Consider the following 7,530-nt stretch of genomic DNA (forward strand, 5'->3'; position numbering starts at 1 on the left):
TTCCAGGCTCCAGAACTCGGAATTTTGGGAGCTAAATACATTTTTTCTTTATAAGTTACTTAGTCTTCAGATATTCTGTTATAGCAGCACAAAATGGACCAAGACAGAAAACTGGTACCAAGAAGCAGGGCTGATGCTATGACAAATGGCTGAAAATGTGGAAGCAAGTTTGGAAATGGGTAATGCATAGAGGCTGGAAGAATTTGGAAGAGCAGGCTAGAAAACACCTAGACTGCCATGAGTGGAGCACTAAAGGCAATTCTCAAGAAGGCTCCGAAGAAGAGAAAAGCTGTTGGCAAAGTTTGGACCTTCCTAGAGATTACTAGAGTGATGTTGCTTAGAATGTTCATAGAAATATGGACAGTAGTCCAGGCGCAGTGGCTCACGCCTGTAATCCCAACACTTTGGGAGCCCAAGGTGTGTGGATCACCTGAGGTCAGAAGTTCGAGACCAGCCTTACCAATATGGTGAAACCCTGTCTCTACTAAAAATACAAAAATCAGCCGGGCGTGGTGGTGTGTGCCTGTAATCCCAGCTACTCGAGAGGCTGAGGCAGGAGAATCGCTTAAACCTGGGAGGCGGAGGTTGCAGTAAATCCAGATCACACCACTGCACTCCAGCCTGGGAGACAGAGTGAGACTCTGTCTCAAAAAAAGAAACGAAGAAATATGGACAATGAAGGCCATTCTGATGGGGTCTCAGATAGAAATGAGGAATAAGATATTGCAAACTGGAGTAAAGACCATCCTTCTTACACCGTTGCAAAGAACTTGATGGAATTTCGTCCATGTCCTAGGGCTTTGTGGAAGGCAGAACTTGAGTGTGATGAACTATTAATAGAATATCTGGGCTGGGCACGGTGGCTCATGCGTGTAATCCCAGCCCTTTCGGAGGCCGTGGCAGGTGGATCACCTGAGGTCAGGAGTTCAAGACCAGTCTGGCCAACATGGTGAAACCCTGTCTCTACTAATAATACAAAAAAATTAGCCAGGAGTGGTAATGTACACCTGTAATCCCAGCTAATTGTGAGACTGAGGCGGGAGAATCGCTTGAACCCAGGAGGTGGAGGTTGCAGTGAGCCAAGATTGTGCCATTGCACTCCAACCTGGGTGACAAGAGCGAAACTCCATCTCAAAAAAATAAACAACAATAAAAAATAAATAGAATATCTCCTGGAAAAATCTCTAAGATGCAAAATATTGAAGGAGCTTTGTGGCTACTTTTAACTGCATGTAGTAAGATATGACAGGATAGAAAGAATTTTTTTACTCCCACCAAGGAACTGATGAGAAATAATTAATTTCATTTCTTTCTTTTTCTTTTTTGAGATGGAGTCTGGTTCTGTCGCTCAAGCTAGAGTGCTGTGGCGCCATCTCAGCTCAGCTCACTTGAACCTCCCGGGTTCAAGCGATTCTCCTGCCTCAGCCTCCTGAGTAGCTGAGATTACTGGCGTGCAGCACCACGCCTGGCTAATTTTTGTAATTTTAGTAGAGATAGGGTTTCACCATGTTGGCCAGGATGGTCTCGAACTCCTGGCTTCAAGTGATCCACCTACCTCAGCTTCCCAAAGTGCTAGGATTACAGGCGTGAGCCACCGCACTAGGCCTGATGAGAAATAATTTAAAGATTGAATTTATCACTAAAAGGGAAGCAGAGAAGAAAGATTTAGAAAATTCACAGCCTGGCCTGGTAAAGAGTGAAAAGGCATCTTCAGGAGAGCAAACCAAGGCCATGGCCAAGCAACAATTTGCTAAAGAGATTAGTAGGAATAGAGGAAAACCAGGTTCCGTTTATTAAGGCAAAGGAAGGATGATCGCAGAGGCATTTCAGAGCTCTTTAAGACAAGCCGGGGCCTTGAGGGCGAGGTTTCCAGAGAGGCCCCTGTGAAATCTCAACATTTGCTGCCCTGTAGTGACTCCTGCCCAGGAGTCAACTCCCACCCAGGAGTTCGAGGCTGCAGTGAGCTGTAATCACACCACTGTACTCCAGCCTGAGCAACAGAGCAAGATGCTTGTCTCAAAAGAAAAGAAACACCCTCTAGCAACCTAGCCCCCTGCCACACTACTGAAAACCAGAAAGAGAACACTTTGAAGACAACCAAAAACAGAAGGCACGTTAAATGCAGAGGAATGAAGATAATAATTATACCAGGTTTTTCATTAGAAACTGTGCAAACCAGAAGACAATAAAGTGACATTTAAAAAATATTGAAAAAACCCACTTTTAACCAGAGTTCTATACTCAATGAAAATACTTTTCAAAAACGAAGGCAAAATAAATACTTCCTTAGAAAACAAACCTAACAATTTATTACCAACAGTCCTGTACTATAAGAAATATTGGCCAGGCATGGTGGCTCCCGCCTGTAATCCCAGCACTTTGGGAGGCTGAGGCGGGTGGATCACCTGTGGTCGGGAGTTCAAGACCAGCCTGACCAACATAGAGAAGCCCGTCTGTACCAAAAATACAAAAATTAGCCAGGCGTGGTGGTGCATGCCTGTAATCCCAGCTACTCGGGAGGCTGAGGCAGGAGAATCACTTGAATCCGGGAGGCAGAGGTTGTGGTGAGCCGAAATCGCACCATTGCACTCCAGCCTGGGCAACAAGAGTGAAAGTGAAACTCCATCTCAAAAAAAAAAAAAAAAGAAAAGAAAGAAAGAAAAGAAATGTTAAAAGGAGTTCTTAGGCCAGGCGTGGTCATTCCCGTCTATAATCCCAGCACTTTGGGAGGCCAAGGTGGATCACTTGAGCCCAGGAGTTTGAGACCAGTCTGGGCAATATAGTGAGACCTTGTCTCTACAAAAAAAAGAGGAAAGAATTAGCCAGGCATGGTGGTGCACACCTGTAGTCCCAGCTCCTTGGGAGGCTGGGGTGGGAGGACTGCTTGAGCCCAAAAGGTAGAGGCTGCAGTGAGCTTTGATTGTGCCACTGCACTCTAGCCTGGGTGACAAAGCAAGAACTTGCCTCAAAAAAAAAGGAAGTTCTTTAAGCAAGAGGAATATGATAGCACAGAATCTGGTATTACACACAAAGCAAAGAAATCTACACACAAAAAATGGAGATTTCTGGATATGACTAAAATTACATATAAAAACTTTTTACTTTTATTTTTGATCTCTAAAAATTATTGACTTTCAAAAAGAAATATAGTGGAATGTATTGTGGGTTTATTGTACATTTATAAATAAAATAAAAGCAATCATAGAAAAGATTAAAGAGAATAATTGAAAGTGTACTGTTATTAGGTTCTTCTTCTTTTTTTTTTTTTTTGAGACGAAGTTTTGCTCTTGTCGCCCAGGCTGGAGTGTAATAGGGCGATCTCAGCTCACTGCAATCTCCGCTACTCAGGTTCAAGCAATTCTCCTGCCTCAGCCTCCCAAGTAGCTGGGATTACAAGTGTCTGCCACCATGTCCGGCTACTTTTTAAATTTTTAATGGAGATGGGGTTTCACCACGTTGGCCAGGCTGGTCTCGAACTCCTGACCACAGGTGACTGCCTGCCTTGGCCTCCCAAAATGCTGGGATTACAGGCGTGAGCCACTGCGCGCAGCCAATAGTCTTTTTATTATTATTAAAAAAATTTTTGAAAGAAAACAAATAGTGTCCTATCATATATCAAAGAGACATCAATATTGTTTGTAGAATTAATTAGCAGATATGACAAAGTTTTTAAATGTTACAATTTTAAAAACATTGTGCACCCATAAAATACAGCTGTTTACACTCCTTAAAAAAAGAACCTGGTATACAGGCGGGGTGCAGTGGCTGACGCCTATAATCCCACCACTTTGGGAGGCTGAGGCGGGTGGATCACAAGGTTAGGAAATCGAGACCATCCTGGCTAACACGGCGAAACACCGTCTCTACTAAAAATATAAAAAATTAGCTGGGCGTGGTGGCGGGCGCCCTGTAGTCCCGGCTACTCGGGAGGCTGAGTCAAGAGAATCGCTTGAAATCAGGAGGCAAAGATTGCAGTGAGCCGAGATCCTGCCATTGCACTCCAGCCTGGGCAATAGAGCAAGACTCCGTCTCAGAAAAAAAAAAGAAAAAAAGAAAAGAAAGAATCTGGCATACAAGGAGATAGCTCTTGATCCAAAACCAAGAGAAAAGACAGACAATAAAAAAAATTAAAAAAAAAAGCACCAGTGCGGTGGTGGGAGAGGTACCGGCAGGAGCAGCGCTGCCGCTGGGGCCTGGGGCTCACCAGTCTGACTTCCTGTCCGTGCCAAGCACACTTGAGCCGCAGCCATGTCTGGGGAGGAGATGATTTTTGATCCTACTATGAGCAAAAAGAAAAAGAAGAAAAAGAAGCCTTTTATGTTAGATGAGGAAGGGGATACCCAAACAGAGAAAACCAGCCTTCAGAAACAAAAGAAGTGGAGCCAGAGCCAAATGAGGACAAAGATTTGGAAGCTGATGAAGAGGGCACTAGGGAAAAAGATGCTTCTGGTGATCTAGATGACTTGAACTTCTTTAATCAAAAGAAAAAGAAGAAAAAAACTAAAAAGATGTTTGATACTGATGAAGCTGAATAAAGCGTAAAGGATCTTAAGATTGAAAGTGATGTTCAAGCCAGGCGGAGTGGCTCACGCCTGTAATCCCAGCACTTTGGGAGGCTGAGGCCGGTGGATCACCTAAGGTCGGGCGTTGGAGACCAGCCTAACCAACATGGTGAAACCCCATCTCTACTAAAAATACAAAAATTAGCCATGCATGGTGACCTGTAGTCCCAGCTACACGGGAGGCTGAGGCAGAGAACTGCTTGAACCTGGGAGGCGGAGGTTACAGTGAGTCGAGATCATGTCACTGCACTCCAGCCTGGGTGACACAGAGAGACTCTGTCTCAAAAAAAAAAAAAAAGTGATGTTCAAGAACTAACTGAACCAGAGGATAACCTTGACATTATGCTTGGCAATAAAAAGAAGAAAAAGAAGGTCAAGTTCCCAGATGAGGATGAAATACTAGAGAAAGATGAAGCTCTAGAAGATGAAGACAGCAAAAAAGATGATGGTATCTCATTCAGTAATCAGATAGGCCCTGCTTGGGCAGGCTCAGAAAGAGACTACACGTATGAGGAGCTACTGAATCGAGTGTTCGACATCACGAGGGAAAAGAATCCGGATATGGTTGCTGGGGAGAAAAGGAAATTTGTCATGAAACCTCCACAGTTCATCTGACTAGGAACCAAGAAAATTTCTTTTGTCAACTTTACACATATCTGTAAACTATTACATCGTCAGCCCAAACATCTCCTTGCATTTCTGTTGGCTGAATTGGGTACAAGTAGTTCTATAGCTGGTAATAATCAACTTGTAATCAAAAGAAGATTCCAACAGAAACAGAAAATGCCTTGAGAAGATATATCAAGGAATATGTCACTTGTCACATGTGCCAATTACTGTACACAATCCTGCAGAAGGACACGTGACTCTATTTCCTACAGTGTGAAACTTGTCATTCTAGATGTTCTGTTGCCAGCATCAAAACCGGCTTCCAGGCTGTCATGGGCAGGCGAGCAAAGCTCCGTGCCAAAGCTAAGTAATTTGCTAATCACTGATTTTGCAAAGTGTGTTGTGGAGATGTGGCTGGACAGGTTTGCCATCAGAGTGGATGTACCGTTGTATTAAAAACAAGATTAAAAAAGCTGCCAAGAGTTTTGGCGAGTTGTTGATTGATCTGAAGTCCTTGCAAGACGCTGATGCTCAAGCTGTTGACATACTCATTGTCTCCTTTAACACCTGTCAAAGAAACATGATATGGGGTAAGGAGGTGCTTTTTTAAAACCGTTCCTAGACTTCTGTAAAATGCAAGTTAAATTAAAGTTATTATAACAGTGAAAAAAAAAAGCACCATACAGCTAATGGAGTTGTAAAACAAGATTTTGAGACAGGATCTTGCTCTGTATCTAGGCTGGCATGCAGTGGTGTGATTATATCTCACTGCAGCTTCAACTCTTGGGCTCAGATGATCCTCCCGCCTCAGCCTCCCAAGTAGCTAGGACTACAGGTGCATGTCACCACACTGGTATAATTTTTTAAATTTTTGTAGAGACAAAAAGTCTCCCTATGTTGCCCAGGCTGGTCTTGAACTCCTGGCCTCAAGCAATCCTTCCACCTCGGCCTCCCAAAGTGCAGGGATTATAGGCATGAGCCACCATGCCCAGCCCAAACAAAATTTTTAAAAATTGAATTTTCAAAAACTTTAAAGACAAGATGGAGTACTTTGGCTGAAAACTATAAAAAGTAATTGGATGGAAATTCTAGAATTGAAAAATGCAAAAAATTGTGAACAGGGGATGGGTTTACTTACTGACTAGTCAGTTAAAAAGAGAAAAAGACTGGGTGATAGCTGTAAGAAAATAGTTACAGTTGACCCTTGAACAACATGGGCTTGAACCGTGTGGATCCACTTATACATAGATTTCTTCCACTTCTGCTGCTCCTAAGACAGCAAGACCAACCCTTCCTCCTCCTCCTCCCCCTCCTCTTCTTCCTCTTCATCCTTTTCCTCCTCCTCAGCATGAAGACAATAAAGACAAATACCTTTATGATGATCCACTTTCACTTAATAGTAAATATATTTTCCTCATGCCTTTTTAAATAACATTTTATTCCCTCTAACTTACTTATTGTAAGAGTACAGTATATAATACATATACAAAATATGTGTTAATGGACTGTTTATGTTATCAGTAAGGCTTCCAGTCAACAGTAAGCTATTCATAGCTGAGTTCTAGGGGAGTGAAAAGTTATACAAGGCCGGTGCGGTAGCGCGTGCCTGTAATCCCAGCTACTCGGGAGGCTGAGGCAGGAGAATCGCTTGAACCCTGAACCCAGGAGGTAGAGGTTGCAGTGAGCTGAGATCATCCCACTGAGCTCCAGCCTGGCGACAAAGCAAGACTCTGTCTTCGAAAAAAAAAAAAAAAGTTATACACAAATTTTCAACTGCATGGGGTGGGACAGCACCCCCAACCCCTGCATTACTTAAGGGTCATCTGTTACTAAGGCATGGGTAGGCAAAAGGATGAGAAACATAAAGAGGTTATGGTAAAGAAGTCTAACATACATGTAACTGGCGTCTCGGAAAAAAAGAATGGGACTGAAGTGCTATGTATTAGTCAGCTCATGCTGCCATAAAATACCGTAGAATGGGTGGCTTCTTTTTTTTCTTTTTTAGATGGAGTTTTGCTCAGTCTGGAGCGCAGTGGTGCAATCTCGGCTCACTGCAACCTCCACCTCCCAGATTCATGCCATTCTCATGCCTCAGCCTCCCAAGTAGCTGAGACTACAGGTGAGTGTTATCACGCCTGGCTAATTTTTGTATTTTTAGTAGAGACGTAGTTTCACCACGTTAGCCAGACTGGTCTCGAAGTCCTGACCTCAGGTGATCCTCCTGGCTTGGCCTCCCAAAGTTCTGGGATTACAGGTGTGAGCCACCACACCTAGCCAGAATGGGTGGCTTGAACAGAAATGTTTTCAAATTGTGGAGGCTGGAAGTCTCGGATCAGGGTGCCAGCACAGTTGGGTTCTG

The 7,530-nt window shown here is 43.5% G+C and overlaps 1 pseudogene across 1 annotated transcript; it reads left to right on the forward strand.

Annotated features, from left to right (window-relative positions):
• The first annotated feature begins 4,155 nt into the window (after positions 1-4,155).
• Positions 4,156-5,542, forward strand: LOC105515931 (annotated as a pseudogene). Its single transcript, XR_001002414.1, has 2 exons — positions 4,156-4,581; positions 4,873-5,542. The product of XR_001002414.1 is annotated as a eukaryotic translation initiation factor 2 subunit 2 pseudogene (transcript).
• Positions 5,543-7,530: the final 1,988 nt, after the last annotated feature.

The sequence above is a fragment of the Colobus angolensis genome, unplaced genomic scaffold (assembly GCF_000951035.1).
Source record: "Colobus angolensis palliatus isolate OR3802 unplaced genomic scaffold, Cang.pa_1.0 Scaffold270, whole genome shotgun sequence".
Taxonomy (NCBI): Eukaryota; Metazoa; Chordata; class Mammalia; order Primates; family Cercopithecidae; genus Colobus; species Colobus angolensis.